General features: G+C 44.7%; 1 long non-coding RNA gene across 1 annotated transcript; it reads right to left on the bottom strand.

Moving 5' to 3' along the window:
• Positions 1 to 999: 999 nt before the first annotated feature.
• LOC117503154 lies at positions 1,000 to 16,126 on the bottom strand. The gene is made up of 3 exons (XR_004558500.1): positions 16,091 to 16,126; positions 7,955 to 7,960; positions 1,000 to 1,117 (listed from the first exon to the last, which is right to left on the bottom strand). It is a non-coding gene; the product is annotated as an uncharacterized LOC117503154 (long non-coding RNA).
• Positions 16,127 to 16,751: the final 625 nt, after the last annotated feature.

Here is a 16,751-nt window from a genome sequence, read left to right as displayed (position 1 = left end):
TTTGGCATTTGTGGATATGGCTGAGCAGTGGCAAAGCAACCTCAGCACAGGCTCCAGTGCAAGATATACTGACGGGCCCCACATGCATGTTACAATTTATTAGGTGCAATCATGCACATGCATGCGCCCACCCACACTGTGAGGTCTTGTATTAGAAACTTTTTAAGAGATCAAGAATCTAGATTTATCACCCCAGCTCGGAATCACATGCACAAGAGTCTGCAGCCAACATACCTCATCATCACATCAGACAGCAGGGGAGGAGCTGTCTAATTCATAATGGTGCTGAAATGACTACAAAATCATTTTTCTTGCAAAGTCAAGAGTGCACCCTGACATGATAAACCTTAAGTCAAGCATAACAAGACAGAAGAGAGATATTATTGTTCTGCTTTTTTTTTTTTTTTTAACACTTGACACTTGCACAAATTTGATTATTATAAGATACCCCCAGTTCCCTGAAAAATATTTGGTTTAGTGGAAGGGCATCTTGCGAGCCTTGCTCTGGGCAAAATCTTCTATAACATCCCCCATTGTCCAACTTCCTGGCTCTTGAGAATAGCTGAGCCACTCAGCCACTCCTCTCCCATGGAGCTCCTCAGGAATGTCCTGATCATTTTTAACTTGGAAACCGATGTCTCAGCTGATGCCACTCTCACCGGCAACGCCAGAAACAAGAGGAGCGGCCCGGGCCCGGACTTGTCGGTGGGCTGCTGGTGCTAGATACTTCCCATGCTAGAAAATCCAAAACTGTCTAATTTAGTTAACTTTGCTCCCTTCTTTTCTCTTCTCCTGTCTTTTCTCTTATTACCCCCGGATTATGTTTGTAGGAAGACATTTTTCCACAAGGTCTTTTGTGTCACTAGTTGTCATAAATCTAGCTATGTCACTGGTTGACATGGAGGCAGCGAGTATTTACCCAGCATTCATCACTGCATAGCATCTTATGAAATACCCCAACAGACATTATGTTATTCTTTTAACGGGGTATTCATCCATCCATCCATCCATTTTCTTCTGCTTTATCAGGGGCCGGGGCGCAGGGGCAGCAGCCCAAGCAAAGCCGCCCAGACCTCCCGATCCACACACACCTCCCCCAGCTCCTCAAGGGGAAACCCTGAGGCGTTTGTAGAAGAATTTTTAGGTCCTTATTTGAACTATGATGAACTATCAAGTGTCCTGATCCGAACTGTATGTCCTCTGGTTGAACTAGCAGGTGTTCAACCCCAAAAAAAGGGCTCTATTAGTCATTCAGTCTGTCAGGGGCTTTCCAAGGCCTTTTAGGTGCTTTCCCGCAGGCCACATGCAGGGGCCTTAGGCCAGCTGCACGTGTGGCTGAGGCCACATGCGGGGGGGGGCCTCAGGCCAGCTGCACCTGTGGCTGAAGGTCTTTTAAAAAAATCAGTTGTAAATCCTTCACGTTTTAATGGGAGCGTTTGTCACATTGAAATAATGGCCTAACACCTGCTTAGGGTTCACTAGAGGACGCTTCCAATAGAAAACCATGTCTTGGGAATGAAATAAATAAAAAAGTTGAAGGAGGAGCGATGCCCGCGGGTCTCCAATAAATAGACGAGCGCGGTTGTCATATTCAGTCTCTCTAGAGGACTCAGTTTGTCTAAGCTCTGTGTCGAAGGCTTAAATAAACTTAAAAACTCTGTGCATTTTATCTTGCTTAAGGCTGAATTATTCTAAAGTGTTGTGTCCTTTTCTAGCATATTACTTGCAATTAGTTTGTGTTATCTAAAAGACGACATCCTGAGAAGACTAAAGACGAGCCACGTCAGAACTTGGCGAGCCAGCCAGGAGGGTCCAGGGGCATTCCGGCAGCCTGGGGCAGTCCAGCTCATCCCTCCAGACCGTAAATAACAGTGATCACGACTAAAGGTAAGCAGAAACCTTTTATAATTTCTGCACGATCTGGAGGAGTGAGTCGGGATTTCCGCCCAAGTTGACAGGTGATATTTTTAATTGCCTCTTACCCAAAAGAACCTGGACTAAGAAAATTGATAAGAGACTAAAAAAAGATAAGATTGAAAATTATCAGGCCTTGTAGATAAAATGCTCAGAAGGTGTGTGTGTTCCCGGGAAAAAGAATGTCTGTGTGAGTGAAAGGTCAGGAATGTTCATGAACTCTGGTGCGGAAAAGAGTGTGTGGAGAACTAACCTGGATGCTTTTTGGGGAATGCTTGGGGAATAATTGGTGTTGAAATTCGTTACTAACGTGCCGGCTAATAGCATGCGCTGTAGGGGTTAATTTAGGGGAGTATACTGACAAATAGATACAAGGTAATACAAGGTTATTTAAAGAGTTTAACAGAGACTGAAGTGAAATAAGTGAGAAAAGAGTTTAACAAGAGAATACGTGCAGAGAAAGCACAAGATAAGCGCCTGAGGGGGCGCAGTAGAAATACCGTACGTGATAAAGAGATTTAAAGAAAAAAGTGCAAAGTAGCACAGCTGACAGTAAGTAAAAGAGCTCAATAAAGGACGTCATTTTTTAAGAAAAGAGAAAAACTATTAAAAAAAATAAAATAAATGAAGAGTTAGTGCAGAATACATGAGAATTAATGAAGCAGAAAATAGTGCAGTAAGGCACCAAATACACGCTTGTGGGGTGTGGGAGAAGAATAAGTAATTAAGTACACAGTAATATGTGTTTTTTATAAGAAAAGAAAAAGAGAGTATTTTCAGTGCAAAGGCACATTAAGCTCACGAGGAGCTCAGTAAGTGAAAAAAAAAGTAGAAGAAAGTGCAGAAAGGCACAGGATACGCACGCGAGGCGCGGTAAGGCGTAGAAATAAATGAAATATTGTATGCTCAGAAAGGAGCTGGTGAAAAATAATATATTAAGCACAGGATACGCACGCGAGGCGCGGTAAGGCGTAGAAGTAAATGAAATATTGTATGCTCAAAGAGGGCTTGTAAAAAAAAAAAAATAATATATGAAGTTGCTGACAGCGCCGGAGAAGCTGTCTAACGTGAAGAAGAGATACATGCTTAAACAGAACACATTGGTGTTAAGTGAATAAAAAGGTTGTTTAAAGCCGCGGAGTGAAAAGTGGCAGAAGTCTAGATAGAGATATATAGAAAGTTGTTTTTAATAATTTTTGTGTATAAAGCTTTTGAAGATTGGTGTGTGGGAGAGTGGAGAGTAATCTGTGTAAAGCTGTGAGGGCTTGCAGGCTGGCTGACATACAAGATTAATGTGAAAGAGTACGAGGGGGAGGTGTTTAGATCCACCAGAAGGACTTGGGAGGTGCATGACAGGCAGAGAGGAAAGTGTGAAACAGAGACAGTGAAGAAAAAGACAGGATAAGAGACTAGAGTGCTATGTAAATACAGAGAAGGTAGATATTATTTCAAAGAGAGAAAACTAATAAACAAACATAGCAGAAAAAGACGAGAAGCAGAAAGTTAAAAAATTAGAAGGAAAATAGAAAGTCGGGAGCAAAGACATTAGGAAGTGTTAGGGTTGTAAGAGGATTAAATAAATAAAGTTGGTTATAAATCAAAAGAGTTAAAGCTTAGATTATAGTGAAAAAGCTGACAGACTGATCAATGCTTGGGACAGTCTTTGATGGGAGACTTAAGTGATGATGAAATAATACTCCCAGAACATTACTTGACTGACGGAGACATCGAAACCCAGGGAATCAGGACACATTTTTGGCTGGAAAGGACCTATTTTGACAGGGTAGGAGCAGAACATTGGCAGGACGAACAAGAGATCAATCAGAAATTATGGCAGATTACTAAGGTAATCAATCTGAAGCAAAAGAAAGAACAATTCCCTCTAATTAATTGGGAGCTGCTGATAAGACGTCTGTGGCATCAGGGTTTAACCCCGTGGCTGGAGCTGCTTTGTGCTGATCCTAATAAAGAAATTAGCATACCATTAAATCATTTAATAACACTGCCAACCGATCCAGGTGAAGAACTGTTTCCTAGGTTGACTCTGACTGTGGTCCCAAGGAAGGTTCGGTGGGAAACAGGTAAATTTTCGTATTTAGTTAAAGAAAAAGAAGACGGGCATAACAGTTGGAAATGTAATCCTTTTAAGGGTTTAAAATACAAAACAGGTGTTACAGCCAGCAAGTTATTGGTCTGGATCAGGACAGCCCCTGAGGGACTACCAGAACACCATAGAAACACCTCACACAGCGTTTGTCAGGGTTACATGGGTAACTCTCAAGGTCAAGGTCGGGAAAGTACCCCGCTAGACTTAGTACTAAGAAAATATTCAGGAAAACGCACTAAGGCCAACCAATGTATGAGAAAGTGGCACAAAAGGTCACATGGGGGCAGGCAATGGCCTTTGGAGGGATCATTTGATCCGGTGATGTGTGAAGCAGTTGCGGTAGAAATACAGAAAAAAGAAATTAAAGATCAGCAGAAGAACGTAAATAACAACAAAAAACGCACTGAAGAAAAAGAAGTTTTGGCCTTGTTCAAGCAGGAAGCACAGAGGCTACAGCAGAAAAGAGAAAAAATGACAGAGGAAAGATCCAAAGACACTAAAGCCAGTGCACCGAGCTGGGAAGCAGAGCCACCCCCATATAAACGTCATGATATGGGAAAGACAGCTGGACAATTTGTATTAGGAACTCGTGAAGAGGACCAAGGCATGGATGTGGAGGGCAAATTCACACTGACACTAAAAGCTCGAGAGCCACAAGGAGACAGGTCCTCAGTCTGTCAAATGGATCATACAAGGTCTCCAAGTCCGAAAGTAAGTGGTCGCTCACCACGACCAGCAGGGGGGGCCACAAATAACAGTGACACGGAGGCAGACGAGGATAAAGAGAGAGACCTGAAGGCTCCGCCTGCACATCGAGGTCCACTGAAAACCGTCCCCTCCCACCATAAGTCAGCCGACCGGACCTTCACAGGCTATAGAGACTCCGAAGAGTGGCACAAGAGCTTCTGTGACACACTGGATCTGGCCAGAAGAGATAATGAAGAACTAGCTGAGCAACTTCGGCTAGCGAAGGAAAGAATACAAAGACATAGGGACGCCGAGGAAAGAAGAATATTACAACAATCGACGCCCAATCAAGGGAATCACATTATAGAGCCACCCACCTGAAAAATTTCTGGTGAGATCGTCATTGAGACTGCAAAAGAGGCCCGACGCAGGCAACGACAACAATGTGTAGCCAAAGACATAGCCGCTTTAGAACAGAATATAACCGACTGGATGGACTGCCTGGAACCAGTCAGTCGCACTCGATCTGGAAGACAGTATGGAGCCCCCACAGAAGAAGAGGAGGACGAAGACCTCATATGCCCATTGGTGGTTAGAAATGGTCATCATGTGTATACCCCATGGAGCTGGACAGACATGGTGGGGCTGGCCAACAGGCTGCCAGACATCACCCAAGGAGCTGGGAGATGGATAACTGCCTTAGAAGAAGGCACTGCAGGGGTAACCTTGTCTTTAGGTGACATAAAAGCCTTGCTAATGCATGTCATGGGAAAACATGACACTGAAGAATTAGCAGGAAAGGTTGGACTAACACAAATGATGGGCACTAATCAACATGATGAAGTCCCCTTTAATCGCTATAGAAACTCCATGTGGGAAGGACTGAGAAGAAAGTACCCTGAGGTCTTGGATCCCTCTAAATTGGATGATGAGGAGTGGACACCTGAAGAGTGCCCAAAGAAGTTCCTGCACCGATTCCAGAAGAGATGGGCGGAGGAAACAGGAAATGCATGGAACCATTCTCCAGCAACTGAAATCCTGTTTAAAATAACTGTAAAAAAGGCTCTACCAGATGAGGTTCAGAAAGCCCTAGATGGAGTCGTGGGACTATCGAAAATGAATTGGGCTTTATACTCTGAGCATATTTGTCACCATCTTGAAATCTACAAGAAAGAAAAACAAAAAGAAGAAGATGCAGCAAAATCCCTGACGAAAAAATTGGTGCAGATGCAGTTGGGAGAACTAACCAAAGGCAAGAAAGAAAAAACAAAGACCCAGGCACCAATGATGACCCCTGTTCCTTCTGAGTCGGCAAGCACAGGCCCTACCGCAAACACTGCTGCCACCATACAGGCACCTGTGGTAACAGCCACACAGAGCCCCCAAGGAGCAGCAGGAAGCACTCCTACAGGAGAAGTCTCAGCACCAGTGGAGCATCACTATCACTACCATATCACTGGCACACCCGGAAATGGACCCACCTACAGTCATGGGTGGAGAGGAGAGTCACGGAACTTTCAAGGTCAAAGAGGAGGGTGGCGAAGAGGAGCTTGCCAACCTTCATTTGGAAGCAGATTCCAAAACTCAGCTCCCAGGAACAGTCAAGCGGGACCGCCTATGGGACCAACACCCCCAATAGGAGATCAATCCTCTAATGAGTGTTGGAGCTGTGGACAACCTGGACATCGAATGAGAAATTGTCCGGCCCGACCTTGGGTTGGACCCTCTGCCTATTGGCAATAGGGAGGCCTAGAGAAGACAGAGGGGGAAACGGTGGCATTGGCTATTTCGATGATACCTAAGGAAGAGCCAACCGTCACCGTTAATATACAAAACAGAGATTTCCCTTTCATGGTGGATACAGGGGCAACATACTCTTGCATAGGGAAAATGGGCGCTCATCTCCCCCTCTCTGGGTCTGTAATTAAGACCATCGGCTTCTCTGGGAAAACTCAAATAATACCTTTTACACGCCCACGTCCTGTAACGATTGCAGGAAAAACAATTGAAGCACCCCTGTTATACTCACAAAATACACCTGTGAATTTGCTGGGAAGAGACATTTTATGTAAGCTACAAACCCAGATAGTGTGTACCCATCAAGGACTGCAAATACACTTTCCTGACGAAGCACTCACCAACATTATGGTGCTTATGGACATGGAAAACAAGGTCCGAACTGTGCAACCCATGGTATACTGGCTGAAGTTACAACCAGAAAATTCAAATCTTCAACTGGAATGGGAAAAATGGAAGCCCTGGGCAGAACAACACTATGAAGCAGTATGTACACCTAGTTTACCTTTACATGTCACCCTGATGTTCGATGCCAAACAAGAACAAACTGACTATGCATGCTGCTGGGATGCATTGATGAATCAACGGCTGTTTCACATAACCACCACAGAAATTTATTTAGGCCCCCAAGGGGCCGCAGCTTCTGTCAAGCTAACTTCAGCTGAACAACAATGGTATCAAGTGCCGAATGCCACGCCTCATGTGACCCTTTTAGTCTCAGAAAAGTACGAATCCCATGACCTAGGTCCAATGGTAAAGACAGCCTCAGAAGTTGAAGAATGGCAAAACATGGAAAGTCCACAAGTACATCTGTCAAAAGACCAGCAGTTTGTACGAATTAACTTAAAAGTAAATGATGAGGCTATAGCTCAAAAAGTGGAGCTCAATCCTAGACCAGAGGGACAGATGGTGTTATCGGCCCAACAAGAGAAATTGTTAGAGCAAATACCACCAGTGGTGTGGTCCAAAAGCAAAACAGATGTAGGACTAGTAAAAACAGCCTTACCAGTAAAAATAAAAGTAAAACCGGGAGCAAAACTGCCTCACCAAAGGCAGTATCCATTAAAACCTCAGGCTATTGAAGGCATAAAACCAGTAATTAAGGGACTAATGGCAGCTGGAGTTTTAATAAAAACTGCAAGCCCATGCAATACTCCTATCTACCCTATCCCTAAAAACAATACCAAAGAGTATCGGCTGGTACATGATCTGCGTCCTATCAATGCAATAATAGAAATGGATGCACCTATAGTACCTGATCCGCATACTATACTATCAAGCATCCCTGCTGGAGCAAAATGGTACACAGTAATCGATCTGTGTTCAGCCTATTTCAGTGTGCCTGTGCACCCAGACTCACAACATTTGTTTGCATTCACATTTCTGGGACAACAGCTAACGTATACACGGCTACCTCAGGGACTGAACCTGTCCCCAGCCATCTTTAACAAAGTCCTGGCTGAAGATTTACAACACCTTGACATACCCAGTACATTGGTGCAATATATGGATGATCTCCTTATTGCATCAGAGACTCAAGAACAGTGTGAAAAAGATTCATTAATTGTATTGCATGCATTGGCAGATGGAGGTCATAAAGTAAGTAAGGACAAATTGCAGTTCTGCAAACAACAAGTAGAATACTTGGGAAGACAGTTGTGTGGGACCACGCGATGTATAGCCCCAAGCCAAGTGGAGGCTATAATCAAGGCTCCCAAACCCCAAACAGTGGGACAGATGCTTTCATTCCTTGGGATGGCAGGGTACAGTCGGCCGTGGATTTGTGATTATGCTATAAAAACTGCACCTTTGCGTGCCATGATTAGAGCAGTGGGGCAAACAAGCAATGCAGCTCTCCTCGTCTGGACAGATGAGGCAACGGGAGCTTTTGAGGCCCTGAAAACAGACATGCAATCTGCTCCCGCGTTAGGTAACCCAGATTATGGGAAACCTTTCCATTTGTATGTTACTGAAAAAGCTGGTTATGCTTGTGCTGTACTAATGCAGGAAACAAATGAAGGAAAACAACCATTGGCCTATTATAGTACAAAGCTTGACAACATTGAAACAGGATTGCCACCATGCTATCAGGGTCTAGCAGCAGCTGCCTTTGCATTTCAAAAAGCATCATCCATAATCATGGGACATGCAGTAACGTTGTACACGTCGCATCAGTTACATGCCCTGCTAACCAGTCAACGTTTTGTCTTAACACAAGCTAGACGCACTGGATATGAAGTTGTGTTGTCCGCTCCAGAAATAACAATACAACGTTGTCACACGGTGAATCCCGCCACCAAATTGACCACACCGTTAGATGGTACTCCACATAACTGTGTGGCAGAGACAGAGAAATTTTTGAGAGCCAGAGAACATTTGTACAATCACGCCATAGATGCAGATCTAACCCTGTTCGTGGACCGCTCATGCTTTCGGGATGTTGCGGGATTGCATGCGGGTATGGGGATTGTTAAACTAAACACAGATGGTGAGACCTTTGAATTACTGGAGTCCCAAGGAATTGATCAGCCTTGTTCAGCCCAACTGGCAGAGATTAAAGCCTTAACTATGGCTTGCCAGATAGCTAAAGATCAACGTGTTAATATCTACACAGACTCAGCCTACTCTTATGACGTATGTCATGTACATGCAAACATTTGGAAACAAAGGGGATTCCTGAGAGCAGATGGCACCCCTGTCACTCATGGAGAAGCAATTTCCCAACTGTTACAAGCTCTCCAATTACCGTCTGAGGTAGCCATCATTAAATGTGCAGGTCATCAAAAGAATAATAACATCATAGCTCAAGGTAACAACCTAGCAGATGACGCAGCTCGCAAAGGAGCACAAGGAGAAAATATGTTTCCCCTGCTAACCATCCAAGATTGTGCCCCACTGGTTTCACTTGACGCACTGATAGTGGCTCAAAGTAGGGCCAGTGGAGAAGAAAAACGAATGTGGGTTAAACGAGGCGCTATTGAGACACGCAGTCAGGGGCCAGCGGACAAGCTGTGGCGCAGTAGTCATGGACATTTTGTGTTACCCACCAATTTATTACGACATGCAATCATTTGGGCCCACGGACCCGATCATTGTTCGCGAGTCCAAATTATGAACAAACTAAAAGCTGTCTGGTGGTCACCATATATGGCAGCTACAGTGGACCGTTTGTTGAATGAGTGTGAGGTATGTGCACAGTACAATGTCCGGAAATCATTCACAGCCCCTTTAGCCCACATTCCGGTCCCTGATGGGCCATTCAGACATCTTATGATGGATTTCATAGACATGGGAGCTGAAAATTGAGTTAAACGAATGAGATATGTTTTGGTAGTGATATGCAGATTCAGCCGATGGATTGAGGCAGTAGCCTCTGCAAATCAAGACCATAAAATGGTAGCCAAATTCTTGTGCCGAGATGTCTTTCCAAGATTTGGCATTCCAGATACTATCTCATCTGACAACGGTAGGGCTTTTGTAGCCAAGGTTACACAAGAAACATTCAAACAATTGGGTATCAAACAGAAGTTTGGGTGTGTTTATCACCCTCAATCAAATGGGGTGGTGGAACGGGCTAATGGCATTTTAAAGAACAAACTAGCAAAAATCATAGCAGACAGCAATGGCAAACTAACCTGGCTGGATGCGTGGCCGCTTGCTTTATTGTCAATGCGCTCACAAACTAACCGACTAACCCATTTGACACCATTTGAAGCTCTTACAGGTCGGCCGATGCCTATTCCATACCTGAGAGGACCCTACGAAGGACCATCGCTGGAGCAGCTACAAGACGAATGGCATAATTATCTGAGACAGTTAACCCAAATACACAAAACTATCTTTTTGCAGGTCAAAGGTGCTACAGAAGACAGAGAAGCAGAGATTCCACTCGAAAATCAGAGCATCCAGCCTGGTGATCTGGTTTACGTCAAGGTGTTCAAAAAGAAGTGGGACAGGCCCCGCCGAGAAGGTCCTTTTAAAGTTATTCTTGCCTCACGTACAGCAGTCAAAGTAGACGGTAAGGACACTTGGTTTCATTTAAACCACTGCTGTAGGGTTGGTGGCCCAGCGCCCCTGCGGCCTCGGCAAGCTCGTCTTGGCAGAGCCGCCGGGCCAAGGGGGGAAGCAGGAGAAGCCAGAGACCCTACAGCAGCACCGAGGGACGGCCACGCCTCCCTGCAGCCAGAAGAAGCACCGAGGGGAGGCCACGCCTCCCTGCAGCCAGGCGAACACCGGCCAAGGCGCTCACAGAGACTGATTGAACAAAGACGACGCACAGCTTCAGAGAGTAGTGGATCCCTGCCAGATAGAGCAGCGACAGACTCAGATGCAGACTCAGAAACAACTGGAGACGCAGGCCAACAGACAGACAGAAATACAGACCGACAGATAGACAGGCCACAGGAGACATCAGACTCGGACAGCAACTCAGTAGATTTACCGACAGAAGAACCGCAGGAAGTACAACCCAGACAAAGCACAGATACACCACACATCCCTAGTGACAGCTCATCTAGTGACGGCTCACTTAGTAGCACATCTAGTAGCACATCTCAACAGTCATCAGAGCAATGATTAAGGAATTATTCAAGGGATTGACAATACTACTGGTGGTCAGTATGGGAGAAAATAGACATCCAAACATACAACGGACTGTGCCGTGGCCATGGCCGCAATAGCAGCTAAACAAGGCATTCTAAACACAGGAAAAACATATAGTTTGGTATACATTAAATCAAAAGCCTACAAGAACATAGGAATACAGGGAAAGCTGGGGGATTACATATTAGGCGAAGCCATTAGCATCAAATGTGAAGAGGAGGGAACACTCAACATAGAGGTAATTTGTGATAAAGGAGGATGCAGGGAAACCAAGCAAGACGTAACTGTTACAGTACATGAAGCCACAAAATGGGTAAAAATCAAACCAAGGAAAAAGAGGACAATTAGAAGCCTAGAAACAAGCAGTCACTTAGGGAGATGGGATCCCAGTACAGACCTAGCCCGCACACAAGGGTTGAAGACCAATTTATTTTACCAATGGTTGAAATTTTCGGCTAGGCAGATCAGTGAAAAGCCTTGCATAGCCTGTCACCGGAAAGGTGTGATACCTCAGGCTAAACCCCTACCTGATATCAACAACTGTTATAGGAGTCCCCAACATAACTCAGACCAAGCAGAATGCTATACACAATGTGTTATGAAAATGGCAGTAGGTGATGAAAAATATGCTGCCGACAGTAAACTTTGTCCGGTACCCCTAAGTACAGAAGGAACCGTTCCACCTATGATTAAAATAGAGAAAGGGATGATACACCCATTCTGTATAGCTAAAGGCTTAGTAGCACAATACATAAGCGATTGGCAGGTAGAGACGACCTAGTCAAAACACCACATACAGTGTATGCAAAAGCAGCAAGAATACAAACCGGCCAAAACAGCATGGAACATTACCGTCTGTCACACCCTGCCAGCAGCAGGCATACAGTGTGAACAAATAGTACCGGCCACAGGGGGGTCTGTGATTGGACTGAATCTCACCCATGCTTCATGGGTATCTACTCCAAATTTAGCTAAGGGAACGGTACCCTTAGCTGACATCTTTTGGATATGCGGATAAAGAAGGAAACTCCTGTCATCGCTGTCCCCTAATTGGAAAGGCCTTTGTGCTCCTGTGATGCTCACAGGAGCTATAACAGTAATTGAAATGCCAAATTCAATACAACCCATGCCACAGAAACTTCGTAAGAAAAGAGGAATAATGACGTTTAAAACAGACTACAACATCACAGTAAGAAACGGGATACCAGAAGGGATACCCCAACAATTAGAAGCCATAGACAGTAGCAGAGTTAAAGCAGATGAAGACGCGGATAAATGGGGATGGGCATTGGCTCTGTTCGGGGTTACTCCAAAAATCCGTTCTAGGTTCCAGGAGGTGCAGTGGATTAATTACTTATGGTACAATCAGCAAAGATACCTGAACTGGACATTGGCAGCAGTAGGAGCCTTAACCGAACAACTGCACGCCACCTCGCTAATGACAATGCAAAATAGATTAGCTATCGAGATGATGATGGCTGATGAACAAGGAGTTTGTATTATGATCAAAGCCACCGAATGTTGCACAGCTATTCCCATGCGTACAGGGGAAGACGGAAATTTGACAGAGCTCTTAATCACACTTGAAGAGATGCAACAGGAACTGTTAAGTAACTCCATAGGGGGGAGAAATGAAACTGACGATTCTGGATACATTGTAGGGAATGGAATGAATATTGGCCCACTATTTTCACTGTTTGGGACTCTAAGGAGAGGGTGGATATCATGGAAAGACTGGTTATACCAGATAGGTGTAATCTTGGCACTAACAGGGGTGGCGGTCTTGCTGGTAATATGTTGTGGTATTCCCTTGATAAAATTTCTGGTCAATAAATTGATTTCATCCACAGTAGGACAGCTCCCACTGTTAGCCATCCGAGCCCTGGAAGAAAGCACAAACGAAACAGACAGAGAACCAGAATATATGGAAATGGATGAAATACCAATTATCCTCCCCGACAGCCCCCAGCTCCCTAATATTGTGGCGTACACCCCAGATAGGGAGGACTGGGATGGACCGTGCTAGACGAGGAAGAAGACATGCATGCACATTTACATTCACACACATGCACCCACAAAAATGAGGGATAGGATAGACAATATCTGAAAGAATGACATGGAGCTGTAATAATGAACGTATATGTATATTACTAGGACACAGGAGTATGGCTGAGAGACCAGACTCCCCTGATCAGGGACCTATGCCTGATCTGCCTCTATCAAGTCTGATTGGACTCTCAGAACTGTTTGGAGAAGAGGATATACAGGAGGGATGGTCGAGACATGATTGGTCGCCACAGCCGCCTTCCATCCAGCAGCTAAACCAGTTGGCAACAGAAGGATCTTCATCGTTCCAGCACCTGGCGATGACGGCTTCACAGAATCTGCCTGCAGCAAGAGTCGGCCCGAGGACTCCACCATCACCTGAAGGACCCTTTGGACTCAGGAACACACCCCTTCCGCAGATGCCATGGAGACAGTCACATGTGCCAGTGGCCATGATACCCTCCAGGGGAGGCAGCCAAGGTCGGCCATATGCAGCAACCGCCCGAGTGCATCCTAGACCCAATTCACTGCTAGGACCTGTCCCCAGCTTTCCACCCCCAAGGCAGGAGAGATATTCCGATCAGCCCAGTACCTCTGGAGGAGGATCAGCAGGGGTGGACCTTAGTCGAACTCACCGACCAGGACAGAGGGGAGCTTTGTACAGGCTGCTAAATGCCCAGAGTGTCCCAGCCACTTGCCCGAGCGACATCAGCACAACCTTAATCTGGTCATGGTCACCCCACAGGACATGGCAATCTTGGTTCGAGAGCTTTGTCTTCCACAAGAGTCTGTTCCAAAAACCTTGGAGCAGCTCCTGCCCCTCACAAATCACATTCCCCATGAGCTATTTGAAGAAATCATGCCACAACTAAGTCAGACAGCTGCATACCTGTTCAGGATACACCGTGACAATGCCAACATCTCTTGTGCTCAGGAGGGCCTCCATACTCAACTGTGTGGTCTTCAGTCTAGTATGGACATGCTAGCCAGCATGATGGAGCATATGGAAAGGGAGCAGCTAGGACTGGCCACCACCACCCTGAATGTGGGCAAGAATTCTCTGGGGGCCCTGTACAACCTGGCCAAGCAGCACAAGGAGCTGGAAAGATCCATCAGAGAACTGCACGACTGTCTGAAAGCCAGAATTCCTGATCCTTCCCCCACTACCCCTGAAAAGCCAACCTCCCCATATTCCCCAACTTCTCCCAAAACTTCAGATGCTGAGTAAATGCTGAGGAGTGCAGACTGACGTAATGGCACTGAACACGGACTATGATCTTGGTTCTTGAGTTTGAATTACGGACTGGTTTCAGAAATCTGAGTGTAAATAAAAAAACAAAGAAGGATATATGTTAGTAACGAAGGTCGGGTAAATGTCTGTCCTTACCATCATCTGCGTAACACAGATAAAGCTAAATGCATACACATAGATATCACATTGCAAAGTTATAAAAAGGGGACCCTTACACGGCGTGTTTGGAGATTTAGTAGTAAAGATGCACCATAGGGACCCCTTTTTCTTAAATTATAGCATGCCTCAAGAGACATGCATCGCCTAAATTTGGCATCTGGCCAAAAAGGGCATTAGAAAACAAGCTGAAAAAGAAGAAAACAAAGTGGAGAATGTTGAGAAATGGCCTATAATGAAAACCATTATATGATTGACTAAGGCAAATGACTTAAGGACGGACATGAAGGGAAACCATTTATTGTGTTTATCATTTAACTAGATATAGCTGCGCAACCTTAGAATAGTTTCTTGATTGGTTGACTAAATAGTGGTAACGTAGGGGTTATTTGATGCATTTAAAAAAATAAATGTGTGACGCTTTAACAAAATAATATGTAGAACCACGTATAATAGGTTGGAGCCTCTGGTTGAGTGAGACAATAGATGCCAGAAGATGATTGGTTGCACTGATGTCAATGTAAAGCCTTTACTTTGCCATGATTAAGAGGTTGCTGTAACTTGTTTTATGTGGCCATTTTAAGTGCCTTGAATTACACCAAAACTCAATGTTTGAATGTCACCTTGTGTTGATATAATCCAGCTAATTGATCACCTTGTGCCTTAGTATGTAGGTTCACCTGCACTTCAATATATTTACCGCGTGAAGTATCACTGATATTCATATCCGCACCAGAGTTATCAGTAAGTCGAGTGATGTGTTTTTCTTTTTTATTATTGCAATGCACAAATGAGGATGTCTTGTCAGTAAACAACCCAAGAGTATAGTTGATGTAATGGGACTCTTTCGAGTCCCAGAGGAGGGACTGTAGAAGAATTTTTAGGTCCTTATTTGAACTATGATGAACTATCAAGTGTCCTGATCCGAACTGTATGTCCTCTGGTTGAACTAGCAGGTGTTCAACCCCCAAAAAAGGGCTCTATTAGTCATTCAGTCTGTCAGGGGCTTTCCAAGGCCTTTTAGGTGCTTTCCCGCAGGCCACGTGCAGGGGCCTTAGGCCAGCTGCACGTGTGGCTGAGGCCACATGCGGGGGGGGGGGCCTCAGGCCAGCTGCACCTGTGGCTGAAGGTCTTTTAAAAAAATCAGTTGTAAATCCTTCACGTTTTAATGGGAGCGTTTGTCACATTGAAATAATGGCCTAACACCTGCTTAGGGTTCACTAGAGGACGCTTCCAATAGAAAACCATGTCTTGGGAATGAAATAAATAAAAAAGTTGAAGGAGGAGCGATGCCCGCGGGTCTCCAATAAATAGACGAGCGCGGTTGTCATATTCAGTCTCTCTAGAGGACTCAGTTTGTCTAAGCTCTGTGTCGAAGGCTTAAATAAACTTAAAAACTCTGTGCATTTTATCTTGCTTAAGGCTGAATTATTCTAAAGTGTTGTGTCCTTTTCTAGCATATTACTTGCAATTAGTTTGTGTTATCTAAAAGACGACATCCTGAGAAGACTAAAGACGAGCCACGTCACGTTCCCAAGCCAGCCGAGAGACGTAGTCCCTCCAGCATGTCCTGGGTCTTTCCCGGGTCCTCCTCCCAATGAGACGTGCCTGAAACACCTCTCCAGCAAGGTGTCCAGGGGCATCCAGAAAAGATGCCTGAGGCACCTCAGCTGGCTCCTTTCGACGTGGAGGAGCAGAGGCTTGACTCCAAACTCCTCCCGAGTGACCGAGCTCCTCACCCTATCTCTAAGGTAGATACCCTATCTCCCTTAGAGACAGGGTATTCTTTATTGGGGTATTCTTTAAATCCGGGGTATTCTTTATTGTAAATTTAGCATAGGGTATTCTTTATTGGGGTATTCTATAAATCTGGGGTATTCTTTATTGTAAATTTAGCATATTATGAATTAAAAACACACCATTTTGGAAAATATTGTGCTTAACTATTTCACCAATTGGGAAACCATGACAGAAATATGTTTGCTTCGTGGCTATAAGGTAATGAATTAGCTTCGTAATGTGCATCATATGCACTTTTACTTGCATATTTATGCACACTGTGTGCAGTACATGTCAGTGATTTTATATATATATAATTCTTCTTCCACTTGTTTTTTTCTGGGATCATTTAAAATTATCAGCTGCTTGAGAAATGAGGATCTCTGGGTAGATTTCCTGTATATAATGTTT

Source organism: Thalassophryne amazonica, chromosome 2 (assembly GCF_902500255.1).
Source record: "Thalassophryne amazonica chromosome 2, fThaAma1.1, whole genome shotgun sequence".
Classification (NCBI taxonomy): Eukaryota; Metazoa; Chordata; class Actinopteri; order Batrachoidiformes; family Batrachoididae; genus Thalassophryne; species Thalassophryne amazonica.
Note: the sequence above shows the minus strand (reverse complement) of the source record. Positions and strands in the feature narration are given on the sequence as shown.